We start from the raw sequence: 19,308 nt of genomic DNA, 5'->3' as shown, positions 1-19,308 counted from the left end.
TTCAAAACCCTTCTTTTGTTGCGGCACTGTGGCCAGGTGCCCCCCATTTTCATTTTTAAAAAACACATAAATATAGCCCATAGATGAATTCACGTCGTCGCCACATCACCTCCCAATAGAAGTCTGCCACATGTCATGAAATACAATCCGCCCAATAATATTGTGTCGCGTGTCATAATATGACGAAACATTGTAAAGTATCAGCGAATCTCCACTTTCCATAGTATATGAAACCACCAAGGAAATGAATTAATTTCATTTAAAAAGCATGATATTTTCTTGCATGTGTTGGGCCCACCTTAATTGTATTTGCACAAATGACGTCATTTGGTATCAAACATTCCTTCAGATTCTATATATATATATAGCAAGAGAACTTATGTAAGGACAAGATATGTTAATCTTTCCTTTTTCTTAATTTGAACTTCATTTGCACGTGGTCATGGAGGTGATATTCTTCCATTATTATGCTAACAATAATAAATCACTCTTGACCAATCTTAGGTGGCATTAGTATGCTGACGTCGACTCGCTTCACCATGCATTAATTGAAGAGCAAATTAAAACTTGTCTGCCCATTGTGACCTCGGCTGTGAAATAATTATATGCTGCAGATATATTGAGATACCAGGCCAGCATAATAAGTGCTGCTGATATATAGAGATACCAGGCCAGCATAATAAGTGTTGCTGATATATAGAAATACCAGGCCAACATAATAAGTGTTGCTGATATATAGAAATACCAGGCCAACATATTTGATGATTGTGGTTGCTGATACATGGAAATACCAGGCCAACCACGTTTCATCATTGTGATTGCTGATATATGGAAATACCAGGCCAACCACATTTCATCATTGTGGTTGCTGATATATGGAAATACCAGGCCAACCACATTTTGCAATTTTCGTCGCAAACACCATTAAGTCTCACATTTTGCTGTTTATTCGCCGGATGATCGAATTCACTTGTACTTTCTACAAAAGCACTAAAATAGTATTAGCAACTAAAATATTGTATCCTAGATAATATAAATATCGGTATAAATTGTAGCATTTACATGCTTATCAACACCCCCATACTTATATTTTGCTAGTCCTCGAGCAAAACAAAGATATTATGCAATATATTTTTTTTTTTAAAGAAAAATCCTAACAAAAGCGCCACTCCCCCACACTTAAACATTACGTTGTCCTCAATGTAATTGATTCATCCAACGTAGAAATAAAGGTGGGAAATTCTAAAATACATATGCAAAAACTAAAGAACTAAAAATAAAAGATAGAGTGCAGGGAACAAATCTGATGGGTTCACTCCCATGAAGCGAAATGTGTTTGTTTCCCGACTTGCCAGTAGCACGTTCTCAAACAATGTGGGGTTGGTACCCCAAGGTAAGATGCGAATTATATATATAAAGCCTGAAGAGTTGGGGATCAACCCAACTAACCTGATTAGTTGAAAACATGAACCTACAGTAAGAAAGATTAGTACCCATAGAGATAAAACTGAATTCAGTCTTATTTAAAGCATAATTCGAACCTTGAATAAGAAGTAAATCAGGTTCGCAGATGATTACTAAAGATTGTCAAAAGAATTGAACAGTTATTGTACTCCCTAAATATGGTTCTAAGTCATAGGAAATAACTTCCACGACTGATATTTTTTCAAATTCACTCGCTGAAAAAGGCCTCAATGGAGCAATAATATCACGGCTCTTAGACCCATTATCATCTAAAACGGTTTCATTATGAATATCATCAAGACGAAAAAATTCAGAACTTAATGGCTTATGGATCAAGGTAAGAGCATTCTCGACTGATGGAACTAGTCGAGAATCAGAAAAAAAAACTAGAGGTTCTAGTTTGGGCTTCCATTTATTAGTGTCTAGCAGCGGTGTGGAGTCTAACAAAGCATTGACTTCACAAATAACACTATCATCATCAAAATCATACCCAAAATGAGCTAAGAAAACCTCTAATGGATCTTCCAATTTGCTTTTGCAAAAGCTTTGCGAGTGCATACTTTCTTTTCGCCCACTACTGGTTTCAATTGCAGAACTTCAATCACTAAGGTACCTAAAAAAAATCAAACAAACTGCGTCAAAAGAAACTAAAGAAAAAGAAAAAGAAAGTATGTACAAAAACTAAAACTAAAATAAAAATAAACTATATACAATGATATCAACTAGAGAGTATTTTGCAACCACTCCTCGGCAGCGGCGCCAAAAACTTGGTAGGCTCGGAAATCTACAATAATATACTGCAAGTGCACAGCGTCTAACTAGTAGACAATGGCAAGTACAGGTCGTTCCCAAGAGGAGTGTGAAATACTCTATAAACTAATACCAAAAAATAAGTAATCAACAAGATAATGTTTTAAGGATTTTTAGAAATTCGGAACAAAATGAAATGATAAATAATTTAAAGATAAACAAAATGAGTGTGGGTTATTAGGGTTTTCGGTTTCCACCAATTAATTATGCAAATTCTACTATTCGTTAAAAATAAATTCCATGCATTTTCAAATATTGTTTCTCCGCTATAGTTTTCTTCGCTTCATGGATAGCGATTCTAAAGCATTACCTATCAATCCTAAAGTATATCACGTCAAAGAATTTAACCCAAGTACGCCATATCAATTGAAAAGCATAAATAATCAAGAAATCAGATGAACAATAAAATACCAAGCGATATAAATAAAAACTACTAGTCATTCAAATCATTATTGAGCAAATAAATATAGAGTTTAAACAATTTATTGGTTTCTACCTAAACCTTAACATAACACTAGCTAGAAATGGCTTTCTCAAAAGCCATAAACATATTAAAATTAAACTCTAGCTAATGAAAAATGAAGAATCGAAAACAAAACTTCAAAACCCTTACTTTGTTGCTGCACTGTGGCCGGGTGCCCCCATTTTCATTTTGAAACAACACATAAATATAGCCCACAGATGAATTCACGTCGTCGCCACATCACCTCCCAATAGAAGTCTGTCACATGTCATGAAATACAATCCTCCCAATAATATTGTTCCGCGTGTCATAATATGACGAAACATTGTAAAGTATCAGCGAATCTCCACTTTCCATAGTATATGAAACCACCAAGGAAATGAATTAATTTCATTTAAAAAGCATGATATTTTCTTGCATGTGCTGGGCCCACCTTGACTGTATTTGCACAAATGACATCATTTGGTCTCAAACATTCCTTCATATTCTTTATATATATATAGCAAGAGAACTTATGTAAGGACAAGATATGTTAATCTTTCCTTTTTCTTCATTTGCACTTCATTTGCACGTGGTCATGGAGGTGATATTCTTCCATTATTATGCTAACAATAATAAAGTCACTCTTGACCAATCTTAGATGGCATTAGTATGCTGACGTCGACTCGCTTCACCATGCATTAATTGAAGAGCAAATTAAAACTTGTCTGCCCATTGTGACCTCGGCTGTGAAATAATTCTTTGCTGCTGATATATATTGAGATACCATGCCAACATAATAAGTTCTGCTGATATATAGAGATACCAGGCCAACATAATAAGAGCTGCTGGTATATAGAAATACTAGGCCCGCATAATAAGTGTTGCTGATATTTAGAAATACCAGGACAACATATTTGATCATTGTGGTTGTTGATACATGGAAATACCAGGCCAACCCCATTTCATCATTGTGGTTGCTGATACATGGAAATACCAGGCCAAACACGTTTCATCATTGTGATTGCTGATATATGGAAATACCAGGCCAACCACATTTCATCATTGTGGTTGCTGATATATGGAAATACCAGGCCAACCACATTTTGCAATTTTCTTCGCAAACACCATTAAGTCTCACATTTTGTCGTTTATTCGCCGGATGATCGAATTCACTTGTACTTTCTACAAAAGCAATAAAATAGTATTAGAAACTAAAATATTGTATCCTAGATAATATTAATATGGGTATTAAATGTAGCATTTACATGCTTATCAGTAGGTTATATTTAAAAACGATTGTTCTTGAACTCATATTTATATTGATTAAGGAATGCTTTTGCAAACCGTGGATATAAAGTTTATGAACCGATTCGAGTGAATCAAATCGTTTTTGCTTCGATTGTGTCTTGTGAAGTTACATAAGATCTAAGCAATTGAATAACTCTCTAACTAGTTCATTTGAGTCATTTGAACTAGTTATAGTGAAGAAGAATATGGTTGATATGAAAGTGATCATATTGCTAACCATTTGGTTAACTGTTGTTGAACCAACTAATGTACAAGTTTGGGTACGGTTACACGAGCCTAGAAACGTGCATTTCATTTATGTATAACAAGCTATGTTTTCGATCTAACGGTTGATAAATATTAGCTTGAATCTAATCAGGTTTTCATCTAACGGTGAATATTGAATGCTTTGTTACTAAGCTAACATTGATTGCAAACCCTGATTTGAAAGACTATATAAGGGCGAACTCTAGCAACTGGGAAACCTAATCTCCACACCTTAAGCGTGATACTAGTTGTAAGCTAGAGTCGATTCTCCTTTAACCTCTGGTTTTATTTTCTCAAACCGGGTTAACGACTTAAAGACTTCATTGGGATTGTGAATCCAGACCGATACTACTTTCTTGTAGTTGCGTGATTTGATCTTGTTGTTTCTATCGTACGAGTACAATTGTAATAATTGGCTTGAGATTTATATCGCTGATAAGCAAGATAAAAAGTAATCACAAACATCTTCGTCTCATCGTTTGTGATTCCGCAAGATCTTGTTTCGCTACCATATGATTAAGATTGTTGTGAGGTGATTGATAATACTAGGCTGTTCTTCGGGAATATAAGTCCGGATTATCAACTGGTTCATGTTCACCTTGGTTTATCAAAAGACAGAACAAAACTCATAGGTATATTCGTGGGAGACGGATTTATCTATCACCGTAGAGTTTTCTGTGTGATACATATTTGTTTGTTAAAGTCTTCGACTTTGGATCGTAGCAACTCTTAGTTATGGGTGAGATCAGCTAAGGGAATCAAGTACGTAGCATCATGCTGGGATCAGAGATGTAGGAGTATAACTGTACCTTGGATCAGTGTGAGATTGGTTGGGGTTCAACTATAGTCCAGACCGAAGTTAGTTTGTAGTAGGCTAATGTTTGTAGCGGCTTTATACAGTGTGTGTTCATTCTGGACTAGGTCCCGGGGTTTTTCTGCATTTGCAGTTTCCTCGTTAACAAAATTTTGGTGTCTGTGTTATTTCTATTCCGCATTATATTTTGTTATATAATTGAAATATCACAGGTTGTGCGTTGTTCAATCAATTATAATATCCGACCTTTTGGGTTGTTGATTTAAATTTATTGACACTTGGATATTGGTCCTTGGTACCATCCAAGTTATCTCTCTTTGATAAAGACTCGCAGATTTCTATTTGCTTGAGTATAGATCAAATCGAGATATTGAGATATAAACTCTTTGATATACTTTTGTCTAGATTGGGTCTGACTGTCTAGTTGATTCTCTAGAAAGTATATTGGAGTTTGTCCATACAGATTGCTTAGCGAAATATTGGGTGTGGTTGTTAGACCCCCTCTTTTTCAATTGGTATCAGAGCAGGAAAACACGTTCAAGACCTTACAAGTCTGTGTTTGTGGAAATCTAAGTCTAAGGACAGTATATCTGACATACACGCATACCAAGATTCCATCTAAAGCTTTTAACTATGTCAAATGCCTTGATAACACCTCAAAGGATTACTCCTTAGATGATTCTTCCGAATCCCGAGGTTGGAAGGTTGTTAATACTTATCTCACCGATGAAACATTGAGCACTATGGCAAAAGCTGAAATGGGGCTCACCAGAATTTCAAAAAACTCGGCTGAGATTATTGATTTTCAGGACCATAATCAACTGATTGATGAATTTGAAAAGTCTCTTGATCGAGAACAGGATCTCTATAGCATCATTGAGTTCTTCTCTAAGAATATTGAAAAACTTCTCCAAGAAACTACTCTACAGCATGAAAAGATTAGTGTTCTTGAGAATATTGTTAAGGAAGACTCAATTAGAGAAAGAAATTTGATCGAGGCGCATTCATCAGATCTTAACAAACTTCGTGTTGAGAAAGAGAAACTGAGCGCATCTCTTATTCTAGCCCATGAACAGTGCGGATCCTTGGAAAAGGAAAACTCTGTCTTAAGGAGAAATTCTGCTGTACAAACTAATTCTCGTGAAGTAAAACACATGAAGAAATGTTCTCCAGAATAAGGTTGTGTCAAGAAAAGTTTACATAACTTACAATCTTCTCATATGGCTATGAACTTAAAACTTATACCATTTATTGTTTCTCCTCCACGAACCTGTACATTCTGTGAAAAAAGAATCACTATGCTATCCATTATTTTGCCAGGAGGAAACAAATTTCCAAACTTCACAATTTGCTTCTTTCCACTGTCAATGGAACAAATAGTCGGTCGACTACTGCAGTGAATCGCATGCCCACATAAAATCAGAAATCTTATAAATATGATCTTCCTCCTAGAAGACATCACAGGGTTCAAGTGCATTCTAGTGGTAAAAATTCTTGTGCTGCTGATAAAAGCATTCCCTGTGTTTATAAGATTGTTTTGATAAATCTAATTCTAGAAAATGGATTCCTATCTATTTTGATCCTCTTGAACCAGTTGCAAGAGGTCTTATATTTAGTCCTCAAAAAAAACCTTCTGACGATACTGTTAATAAAGCTGTGTCTTTTCCTTCTGGGATGAATGTCAACCAAAGGAAGGAGAAAAACACAAGGATCAAGCTATCAGATGATATATACAACTCAATTCTCAATGATCATAGTGGGATTTCCCCCTCTACCACCTGATTCCAGGTATTCCTTTCCTTGTTCCTAACTTGAGAGGTGCAAGGACAATAATTGAGAATTACTCAAGTATGTTGTATATTTTTTCTGTTCAAGATTTTTTTGTATGCTGACGGTCCACAAACGTTCGAGTCCTCCTCTTATGAGTTCATAGGGTTTCCGAAAAACAAGAGTTGCCTGCTCCTGTTTGCATACACATATATATACTCTATATTGTGTTTTTCCATCCCTAAAAAATTATATGGAGAACTCTGCAAAATCTCAAGAGACTGTGAATCTTGATATGGAGGAATACGCTCAAGGATGCGAGTCAATTCAAGAGATGGTTCTAAAGAAGATGCTTGAAAGAAAGGATCATAACTCCTGGATTGATGATTCCGTCAAGGATTTAACCCGTTTTCAGAACGATTCAAAGGTCGATTTGCTAACCTTCAACTGCAAATAAACCAACTATTGGATGGTCAGGCCAGAATCATTGCTAATCAGAATCTTCTGATACAGAATCAAAAGAAGCTTATCATGGACCGCGTCAAGGCTAGACAACTTGCTCGGGTTATTGATCGTAAAATTGGTGTTCTAACTCACGAACATGGTGTATCTACGGTCAAGAAGGTAAAGGAAATCAGTGACACCTTCTTTGATGGATTCATTGAAAGATATGAGATCCTCAGTGAACTCTGATTTTCTTTTTGTTGCATAGTATGTCTTATTTTCTTGTTTTGCTTAGAAGAATAACTAGAGTTTGGAATAGCCATGATTGTGATTATACATAGCTATGTCCAACGTTTTCATCTTCATGTTTTTAGGTTTATTTGTTTAAATTCTAAAAAAATTTGGAAGATGATTTTTGCAGTATTAATCTTTATGGTTTTATATATTGCAACTTTGTTATGGGATATGTGTGTTTATGTCCGTGAACTTGACTGTCCCATACTTTGTCAAAAGTAAAGTCATTCATGAGTTGATATGCATGTATTGATAAAAGAATGAATTGACTTTTGACAAATACAAAAGTTAAGCCTATAATGTCAATTCTTGATGGAAGATAGGTTAAAATCTTTTGTGTTCAAGGATTATGTCTATTGAATGTCATTGTGCAAATGGTGATCGAAAATATAATGATTCCTTGCTTATTCCACGGTATTAGGTCGATCTCCGATCCACAATTTTAGTGTATATACTGTGTTGTTCCATAAAGTGTCTTATGTTGAGCTCTATCGACTGAGTTATTGTTTTAGCTTAGTTGTCGTTCCGTGATGTACTTTATGTCGAGCAGTTTCAACTAAATTAATCATCTTGTTTGGTTATTTAGTTATGGCTCCGTAAGTTTTCTTATGTTGAGCACTATTGACTGAGTTGATTATTTCTTATGATTAAATTAGTAATTGCTCCATAGATTCTCCTATGTCGAGCATTACAACTGAATTGATTACCTTTTGTGGTTAATTTGGTTGTGTATTCCGATTAGATTATTTATGATTTCTCTTGTATTTAATCTAATTGAGTAATTTTGAGTCTCCATAAGTTTTCTTATGTCGAGCATGATCAATTAAATTGATTACTCTTGTGATTAGTTTGATTGTGTATTCCGATTAAATAAACCATGGGTTCTCTTGTGGTTAATTTAATTGAGTTTTTTGGATTCAAATTCATACTTGTATGTGATTTGTTTTATCCAAAGAAATCCTTCTTTTCTTTTGAAATTAAGGTCGCTCTTGTTGTTCTTTCGGGAATGACATTTTATGGGGGAGAGTTCTTTTGAACTTGTGCTTAATTTCCATATCTTTGTGGGGAGTGCGGCTGTGGAATATTATAGGGGTAATCTTGTATATTTAAACTCCTTGATGAATGCATTTAGCTTCGGTTTTATGATTGCATCTCAAGAACAAGTTGATATATGCTTTCTTTTGGTCATGAAATATCTCTTTCGGAAATTTCATTAGGATCCCGTTCTTGTACCTTTGCCAATTTTATTGACAAAAAGGGGGAGAATTAATATGTAGTTCACACTACAACTACATATGGTTTTCGGATCATTATGTAAGGGGGAGTGGTTTCCATGTGAGATGGAGTATTGACTAATAGGGAGTGATACATATCACCATAGTATTGTTGTCAAAGTTGTAATACAATTGAACTTTGATACTGTGTAATGATACTATGTCACTGTATAACAATGATCGAGAACTTTGTTTTCTCATTGTTATAGCTACGTATTTTCAACAACGATGATGCTAAACTTACAACCTTTGGGATCATTGAAGTACTTGGAAGTGACGAAGATTTCGAGTAATGTTGAAGATTAGGCATGTGGAATAAGAGCTTCAAAAATGTATTTATATTTTTTGTATTCCATATGTATTAATAGTTTTGCCACTAAAATTGACAAAGGGGGAGATTGTTAGAGCATTGCTCGGTCGAACTCGCATGAGTTGCTATCTCAAGCATATTTGTCAATGTTAGTGATCAAAACTATAAGTCTTGATTTCTAGTCTATTATAGATAAGTCTCAGACTAGGATAGAAAGTGTAGTTGAGTTCAAGGACTTCATGGCGATTCATCATACAAGTAGTAAAACTACTCAAGGAACCGGTGGATCTTCATCGACTAAATGGTATGTGGAGACTTGAACTTATCTATCACTCAAAATTCTATTTATCTCCTATCTTGGGACAAAAGTCATTTTGCTATATAGACTTAGATTATACACATTTGATATTTCGAGACGAGTTTATCTCGCCTATCTAATTCTCGAAATATGTGTTGGTAAGCTTTCGCTTTAACCAAGTTCATCTTTACCTAGTGACGAAGGTCATGTTATGTTTGAATCACTTTGAAAATTGCTCTGACGAAACGTGCATTTCATTAACTATTGTTGAACCAACTAATGTACAAGTTTGGGTACGGTTACACGATCCTAGAAACGTGGATTTCGTTTGTGTATAACAAGCTATGTTTTCGATCTAACGGTTAATAAATATTAGCTTGAATCTAATCAGGTTTTCATCTAACGGTAAATATTGAATGCTTTGTTACTAAGCTAACATTGATTGCAAACCCTGATTTGAAAGACTATATAAGGGAGAACTCTAGCAACTGGGAAACCTAATCCCCACACCTTACATGTGATACTAGTTGTAAGCTAGAGTCGGTTCTCCTTTAACCTCTGGTTTTCTTTTCTCAAACCGGGTTAACCACTTAAAGACTTCATTGGGATTGTGAATCCAGATCGATACTACTTTCTTGTAGTTGTATGATCTGATCTTGTTGTTTCTATCGTACAATTACAATTATAATAATTGGTTTGAGATTTATATCTCCGATAGGCAAGATAAAAAGTAATCACAAACATCTTCGTCTCATCGTTTGTGATTCCGCAACATCTTGTTTCGCTACCATACGATTAAGATTGTTGTGAGGTAATTAATAATACTAGGTTGTTCTTCGGAAATATAAGTTCGGATTATCAATTGGTTCATGTTCACCTTGGTTTATCAAAAGACGGAACAAAACTCATTGGTATATTCGTGGGAGACGGATTTATCTATCACCATAGAGTTTTCTGTGTGATACAGATTTGTTTGTTAAAGTCTTTGACTTTGGGTCGTAGCAACTCTTAGTTGTGGGTGAGATCAGCTAAGGGAATCAAGTACGTAGCATCCTGCTGGGATCAGAGACGTAGGAGCATAACTGTACCTTGGATCAGTGTGAGATTGGTTGGGGTTCAACTACAGTCAAGACCGAAGTTAGTTTGTAGTAGGCTAGTGTTTGTAGCGGCTTAATACAGTGTGTGTTCAATTTGGACTAGGTCCAGGGGTTTTTATGCATTTGCGGTTTCCTCTTTAACAAAATTTTGGTGTCTGTGTTATTTCTATTCCGCGTTATATTTTGTTATATAATTGAAATATCACAGGTTGTGCGTTGTTCAATAAATTAGAATATCTGACCTTTTAGGTTGTTGATTTAAATTGATTGACACTTGGATATTGGTCTTTGGTACCATCCAAGTTATCTCCCTTTGATAAAGACTCGCAGATTTCTATTTGCTTGAGTATAGATCAAATGGAGAGATTGAGATATAAACTCTTTGATATACTTTTGTCTAGATTGAGTCTGACTGTCTAGTTGATTCTCTAGAAAGTATATTGGAGTTTGTCCATATAGATTGCTATGCGAAATATTGGGTGTGGTTGTTAGCCCCTGCTTTTTCACTTATTCCTTGAACTGAAGTTTGCGAACTTTGTTGATCAAGAGAACCGGAATAGTGGCGTGAGCTAAGTCCGTGAACTAAGTCCGCGAACCCAGTCCATGAACTGGCGGAAGTTCTCGACCCGAGAAAATCTGCTGGAGTTTGTGCACTCCTTCCGGGAACTTAAGTCCGCGAACGCAGTCCGCGAACCTGAGTTGGTTATATCTAAAAACAATTGTTCTTGAACTCATGTTTATAAAACTAAGGAATGTTTTTCCAAACCGTGGCTATAAAGTTCATGAACCGATTCGAGTGAATCAAATCGTTTTTGCTTCGATTGTGTCTTGTGTAGTTACATAAGATCAAAGCAATTGAACAACTCTCTAACTAGTTCATTTGAGTCATTTGAACTAGTTATGGTGAAGAAGAATATGGTTGGTATGAAATTCTCATATGGCTAACCATTTGGTTAACTATTATTGAACCAAAAAATGTACAAATTTGGGTGCGGTTGCACAAACATAAAATGTGCATTTCATTTGTGTGTAACAAGATAAGTTTTCGATCCAACGTTTGAAAGATATTAGCTTGAATCTAATCAGGTTTTCATCTAACGGTGATTATTGAATGCTTTGTTACCAAGCTAACATTGATTGCAAACCCTGATTTGAAAGACTTTATAAGGGAGAACTCTAGCAACTGGGAAACCTAATCCCCACACTTTACGTGTGATACTAGTTGTGCTAAGCTAGAGTCGATTCTCCTTTAACCTTTGGTTTCTTCTTCTAAACCAGGTTAACGACTTAAAGACTTCATTGGGATTGTGAAGCCAGACCGATACTAATTTCTCGTAGTTGTGTGATCTGATCTTGCCATTTTCTATCGTACGAGTTCAGTTGAAAGAATTGGCTTGAGATTATATCTCCGATAGGCAAAGATAAAAAGTAATCACAAACATCTTCGTCTCATCGTTTGTGATTCCACAATATCTTCTTTCGCGTCGTCGATTAAGATTATTGTGAGGTGATTGATAATACTAGGCTGTTCTTTGGGAATATAAGTCTGGGTTATCAATTGGTTCCTGTTCACCTTGATTTATCAAAAGAAGGAACAAAACTCGTAGGTATATTCGTGGGAGACGGATTTATCTATTACCGTAGACTTTTCTGTGTGATACAGATTTGTTTATTAAAGTCTTCGACTTTGGGTTGTAGCAACTCTTAGTTGTGGGTAAAATCATCTAAGGGAATCAAATGCGTAGTATCTTGCTGGGATCAGAGACGTAGGAGCATAACTGTACCTTGGATCAGTGTGAGATTGATTGGGGTTCAACTACAGTCCAGACCGAAGTTCGTTTGGAGTAGGCTAGTGTCTGTAGCGGCTTAATACAATGTATGTTCAATCTGGGCTAGGTCCCAGGGTTTTTCTGCATTTGCGGTTTTCTCGTTAACAAAACTCTGGTGTCTGTGTTATTTCTATTCCGCAATATATTTTTTTATATAATTGAAATATCACAGGTTATGCGTTGTTCAATCAATTAAAATATCCAACCTTTTGGTTGTTGATTTAAATTGATTGACACTTGGATATTGGTCTTTGGTACCATCCAAGTTATCTCTCTAGTATTTGATAAAGACTCGCAGATTTCTATTTGCTTGAGTATATATCAAATCGAGAGATTGAGATATAAACTCTTTGATATACTTTTTATCTAGATTGAGTCTGACTGTCTAGTTGATTCTCTAGAAAGTATATTGGAGTTTTTCCATATAGATTGCTAAGCGAAATATTGGGTGTGGTTTTTGTACCCCAGTTTTTTCAATTGGTATCAGAGCAGGCAAACACGTTTAAGACCTTACAAGTCTGTATTTGTAGCGATCTGATTTTATGGACAAAGGTGCTATCTCAATAAACGTACCACCAGTCTTCGATGACTGTAATTACTTATGGTGGAAAATTGCTATGCGGGTTTTTCTTCAAGCACGTGATTTTCAATCATGGGTATGTGTAGTTAATGGCTATAATGCTCCCATTGTGGCAGTTGGAGATATAAACGTTCCCAAGGACATTGGTGAATATACCCCTGCCGAGATAAATGCTGCAAAAAAAATTCCGACGGTTTGAATGCCATTATACATGCCATTACCCCAAATCTTCAGCACCATGTTTCAAATTGCACTAAGTCCAAAGAAGCTTGGCTACAAAATCTTAATTCTGATTGGGAAAACCTTCGTATGGCAGATGAAGAAACATTTGATGAGTTTAATCACAAAGTGTCTGAAATTATTAAAACTTTTTTTTATCTTGGGTAAGACTATTCCTGAAAAGGACATTGTGATGAAAATTCTCACATTGATGCCATCTAGATACGATTCTAAGAAGCAAGCCATCATTGAGGGAAATAACCTATATAATCTCTCCAAAAATACACTGGTTGGTAATCTTAAGATCTTTGATCATGAACATTCATCCAAATTTAAGGATGTTGCGTTCAAAGAACTAAAGGACACTAAATTACTTGATAAAAGTAAAAAAGTGTATATCTCTGAAGACGATCACTCTGAGAACGATTCATCAGATGAAGATCTTGACAAATCGGTCTCGATGTTCAGAAAACAGTTTAGGGATCTTCTGATGAAGAGAAGTAAACGTTTTTCCAGAGATAAGCCTAAGGCATCAGTCAAACCTCATAATCGTGTTCCTCCTAAAAACAGGGATATTGATGAAACTGATGACGAGGATATACCTCGGTGCTTTAACTGTAAAGGATTTGGTCATTTTGCAAACGAGTGCCCAAATCATAGAAAATACAGTGGGAAGAAAGGTCTTGCTGCAACTCTTGATGAAATGTCTGACATCTATGATTCTAATGAAGACGAGAAATCAAGTGTTGCACTTCTCGGTGAAAATATTGATTTTGATAACTGTAGCAATACTGTAGATGGGGGGAAACGATTTGCTGGTTTTTACGGAATTAAGGAGACGACCGTGCGGAGGAGACTCCTTGAACCGAGCAAATGCTCAATCTCACACAGATGCACTGCAAGAAGGGAGTGCTTTAAGTTCGAGAGATCAATTTGTATGATTCCGGCCTAAACCAAGACAATGGCCGTTCCAGAGTCAATTAGGTCACAAGAGAGGATGGGTCGATATGTAGGAGGGAAGCCAAGAAATGTGTGAGATCAATGGTAATCAAAGATTATAGGTGTGTTGGGTATTCTGGGTGAATAAATAAAATAAGCTCCGATTGATTGAATTTGCTCTGTTGAGAGTGATTGCTCAGACGTTGAGTTATTAATCTAGTGTTGTCTGCTTGACGAGAGATTATCTTCTTTTTCTTTTCAATCATGATTCAGAGACTTATTTTTATTACAAGAATTGTAAACACCTTTATCCCATGAAGTGTGACATTTGCTGGAGTCAAAGAGTGGAGAAGTAGGAAATCCTGTCAAAACCAGTTGCTCATCGTGCGGAGACTTGGTTAATTTTACACCAACTACTTTGCTAACTCCTCCAACTGATTGCACGACTTGCTCACATTCTTATCGTGTGTATGAACACACGTGTCGAAGACCGTCATACCAAAACCCTAGTTAATATCCCCCATGTGACACGATTGATGTCTCGTGATTGTGGAGTCAGTTGCTGGTTTCATGGGACAATGAGTCCTTGTATTGCTGAGTCGAACGTGATTTGAAAATGTTTTGAGACTCATGAATTGAACATGTCTGTTGAGACAAAGGAATCGGATAAATGTTGATAACTTAAGGTGAGAAAATGTTGCTGAATCGTTGAATATTGATAGTTGAACCAATATTCCTTAGTTTGAGCAAATATTGCTCGTCTGAGGAAATGTTGATCGTATGATGAATTGTTGATATCAGGATCAAATGAAAATGTCAATTTAAGATGTTGACATCTGAGCCGAGCATAATTATTAAAGTGTTGATCACGGGATCAACATAAAATTATTAGTGTTTGAATCTGCTCAGAATTATGTTTTTGCAGAGCTCTGGATTCGAAACCTTAATTTTTGATCAATTGATGATTTATTCAAAATCAACCACAGAGTGAAGGAGGGACCGACTACATGGGATGACGAGTCGGCCATGTAACACCCAGATGCTCAAATGAGAAAAATACCAAAGTCTCTTGAAGACCAGTTGGTGAAAAGATGATTAAACGCTGGTTTAATCATTTATTAAAATGGTGATCGTCTCAGCTTTAGGTGATGAAACCTAATTATGAAGAGATGAGGGACCGTCCAAGAGGGTATGAGACTGACCCTTGGTGGTCGTGGGACCAGATGATGGTCGTTTGAGAAAACTCCAAGTTGTTTGAGAAGAGTTTGGACCCAATATGAGCAATTGAGCAAATTAGGCCTAAATTATTAAAACATGTGGGACCGGTTATTTGCAAGCCCTAGGGACGGCCTTGGTCGGTCAAGGAGACATGCCCGTTTCCCCATAATGTCCGTGTCTTAGTCCTGAGACTTTCGATATTTTCTGATTCGCGTTTGAGCAACATTTTAAGAAATTATGAAGGATTCAGGGTTTTGTCGAGACTGAGGAATCTTCATGAGATGATGAAAATAATAAAATAAGGCATTGTAAGGTGTGGGACCGGCCACGGCTAGGGAATGGTCGGCCGGCTAGCAAGCTCGGTCCCGCAACACCTTTACCAATTTTATGTAATTTTAAGTATTTTCCCTGATGTGAAAGAAATACCATGAAACTGAGGAATTTCATGAGGTTAGGGAATTTCCATGAGATTATGGAAATAATAAAATAGGGAGTCATGAAGTGTGGGACCGGATATGGCCAAGGCATGGCCGGCCGGCCAATGAACACGGTCCCATGGCATTTTCCCTAGTTTTATATTATTTTCATAACTTTAGGGAAATATCATGAAATCAAGGAGTTTGTTGAAACTAAGGATTTTCTTTGAAGTGAAAGAGTTTCCATGAGATGAGGGAAACAAATAATATTAAAAAAATAAGACAAGCGCGTGTGGGACCGGCCACGGCTAGGGCATGGCGGGCCGGCCAAATGGCCTGGTCCCGTGAGCTTTTCCCTAATTTTATGCAATTTTCACGAGTTGAGGGAAATATCATGAAATCAAGGAGTTTTCATGGGATGAGGGAAATAATAAAATAATAAAGAATCATGAGGTGTGGGACCGGCCACGGATAGGGCATGACCGGCCGGCTAGTAGGCCCGGTCCCGCGACACCTTTCCTAATTTTTATTATTTCTTTGATACGAGGAAACACTATGAGACCGGGGAGTTTCCTTGAGTCGAAGGATATTTGACCAAATGAAGGGATTTTCATGAGATCAGGGAAAATAATAAAATATGATAAAATATAGAATCGGCGTTGGATTGGCCATGGCGTGACTAGCCGGACGGTGAGCCCAGTCCCCAAGCGCTTTTGCTACTATTTTTTTATTATTTTTTTTCTTCCTATTTAGCATAGGTTCATCGTTCCTTCGTGTTTTGGAATGCTCGTTCGTGCATTCAGGTGCTCGTTTGTGCATTATTACTGAGTACACTTGCACCATTTTATTCGGGGCTTACTCGATAGCTGCTCAGATGCCCGTTCGTTGAATATTTATTACTAACCCATGGAATTCTGCTGGGAAAACCATGAATTGAAGTAACGAAATATTATGAAGAACATAGAATGTTTCCAGATATTCAGCTAATGAATTTAAAGATTATAAATAATTAATTGATGGCTCTATACTAGCAAGCCTGATGTCTAGGAGCATTAATAATCTGAGAGTTGAGCGATATGAACTTGTTGAAGCGTCATATTTCCTTTACATAGTCAGGGAAAACGTTGTTACATCCTGAAGACGTTATTGCTCTATACTAGCAGGTAAATCGTCTAGGATCCGTCTAATCTTTCGATTATATATAGAAGTAATTACTGAAATTGCTCAATATTCATGAGATATGTCGTTGCCTCAGCTGAGAGACTGCGCATCTGTGTAAACTCTGAGAGATATTATTCTCAGTCAGAGATTCATGCAGCATGATATTTCATGCTTCGATGAGAGACATGAGCCTCAATACTTCTCTGATTGCTTGATCAGGAGCATTACAATTATGGTTTTACAATTTTAACCCTTGTTGAAAATCCACCATCTAAATTAAGTCCCATGCTTAGTGAGGGACAGTCATTTCCTCAGTCAGCACTGGATGTTGATTTTCTAGTTACAGACGAAATAAGTAATTGAACTTAGTCGTAAGATAGAATATTACCGGATTTCGATTGCATGAACGAACCATGGCTTGAACGAAGATCCCAGTAGCATGATAGAGCATCGAGCGCAAATTGGTGTAGCACTGCTGATTTGGCGATCGAACCTTGGTTGATTTAGGATTCATGGGTCCGGAACCAAGAAAAGAAATCTTTGTTTTAGGAACAGACGCTCGTTCGTTTGTTAGTTTAAAGAACAAACAAAATAGACCTCAGACTGATGATATTAAATTTTGTCTATGAGCTTTCACGAAAACCAAATTATTTTTTTTTTATTTTTTTTAATATGTGAGATTTCACAAAGTGGAATAAACTCTCGTTTCAAAGGTGGATGCTCGTACGAGAGAAAAGTTTTTTTTTAATAGACGTGCGTCTGTTAGTAATAAAATTTTGTTTATGAGCTTTCATGAAATTTTTTTATCTTCGAGCTTTCAGAATTCTTTGAAAATATACTCTCGCTTCAAAGACAGATGCTCGTGCGAGGGAGCAAAAATATATAGATATATTTTTCAAATTTACGTGAGTTTCAGGTTAAATATTTATATATTTTGCAAAATCATGTTTCGATTTTGAACAACTGTTGAAAGTAGACCATTGTACATGGTGAAATAATGTCTGTGTGTGAGTTTTCACAATTGTAGAATGGACGTCTGTCTAGTTTTTGAAAAACCAGTGGATGTTAAAATTCACGTGGGTTGTTCACGGTTTTATGAAAATCAAGTCATGATTTTGAATAATGAATTTTGCTCGTCTTTACAAGTTTGAGGGAACGAGCAAGTTTTCGCAATTCTGACGTTATAAGTTGTAAATAGGTAAGAGTTGGATTGTTACCATTGTGTTACGCGTTTGTTATTGGTATATCCATGACTCCATGTCTTTCGCCTCAGATAGTGGTGACTTCTGGTTACAACCACTCTTCTGTCCCTTCCGGTGAACGCTCCAGAAATAAAGATGAAGACTTATGCAGATGTTCATGTCGAGGTGAATCAACCTTTCAGAGAAGCTGGAAAGATGATGCATTGTATGTATCTCGATCATCTGGGAGTCGTCCGTGATGGAATCAACGCTTTCTTAGCCTTAGCGGATGCAGAAGAGAAGCAGGGACGAGATGAGTTATTACTGAAAAGGAAAGCTAAAGATGAAAGACTTGCAGCTTATCAGCAAAACGCCTCCGGCTTCAGCAAATGAGACTAGTGGCTGAAGATGAAGTCTGATCTCGCACGGAAGGCATAGCTTCTGATTCAGATGTAGATGAATGAAGAATTTCATCATAAAATTCAGAAGTCAGGTCTTCATTGAAAATGATGTAGAATCTTCGTCTGATGTCGGATTTTCGTGATCTAACCATGTTTCTTCATCCTCAGAAAATTTCCAAGCTTTAGCGAAGAAGATTTTCGGCATTTGAGCACGTTTAAGGGCCGAAATTGACGAAACAGTAAACTTCCAGGAGACTTCCATAAATTTTTCAGCTGGTATGTAGTCCAATGTTTTGGCCACATCTTTTTGCTCGTTAATCCAATTGCTATGATTTTTGGATATGTTGTAGAGGACATCCATACAAAGATAATGGTATATGACCCATACCTAGATTCTTCACCAATTTCTCCTATCTCTCTGCTTTGTGCGTGACAGTGTAACATCATCTCAGGCGAGCTTGTTGTAAAACACTCATGTTGTGTCTTTAGACCATTCGCTTGTGTCTGGAACGGTTGGTGAAGGATTTTAATGTCATTGATTCATTTGAGATCAGGACCCCTTGATTGATACATGAGCATGGTGCTTGCAGTGCCATCTTGTTTCTGTCAGTCGTAGAAACATCACTTCTGAAACCCTGGTCACGGGACCATAACTGAGGTTGCTCTCAAGAGGGGTTGATGTAATGACCATGGTTGCATGTCCTGGTGGTAGCATTCATTTTATGATGAATGATTAGCACATCAGATTCTGGTGTCACGGGTCTCGGACTGTGAAACTGATCATCATGATCAG

The sequence above is a fragment of the Papaver somniferum genome, unplaced genomic scaffold (assembly GCF_003573695.1).
Source record: "Papaver somniferum cultivar HN1 unplaced genomic scaffold, ASM357369v1 unplaced-scaffold_33, whole genome shotgun sequence".
Classification (NCBI taxonomy): domain Eukaryota; kingdom Viridiplantae; phylum Streptophyta; class Magnoliopsida; order Ranunculales; family Papaveraceae; genus Papaver; species Papaver somniferum.
The sequence above is the reverse complement of the archived record's forward strand: the minus strand, read 5'-3'. Positions refer to the sequence as shown.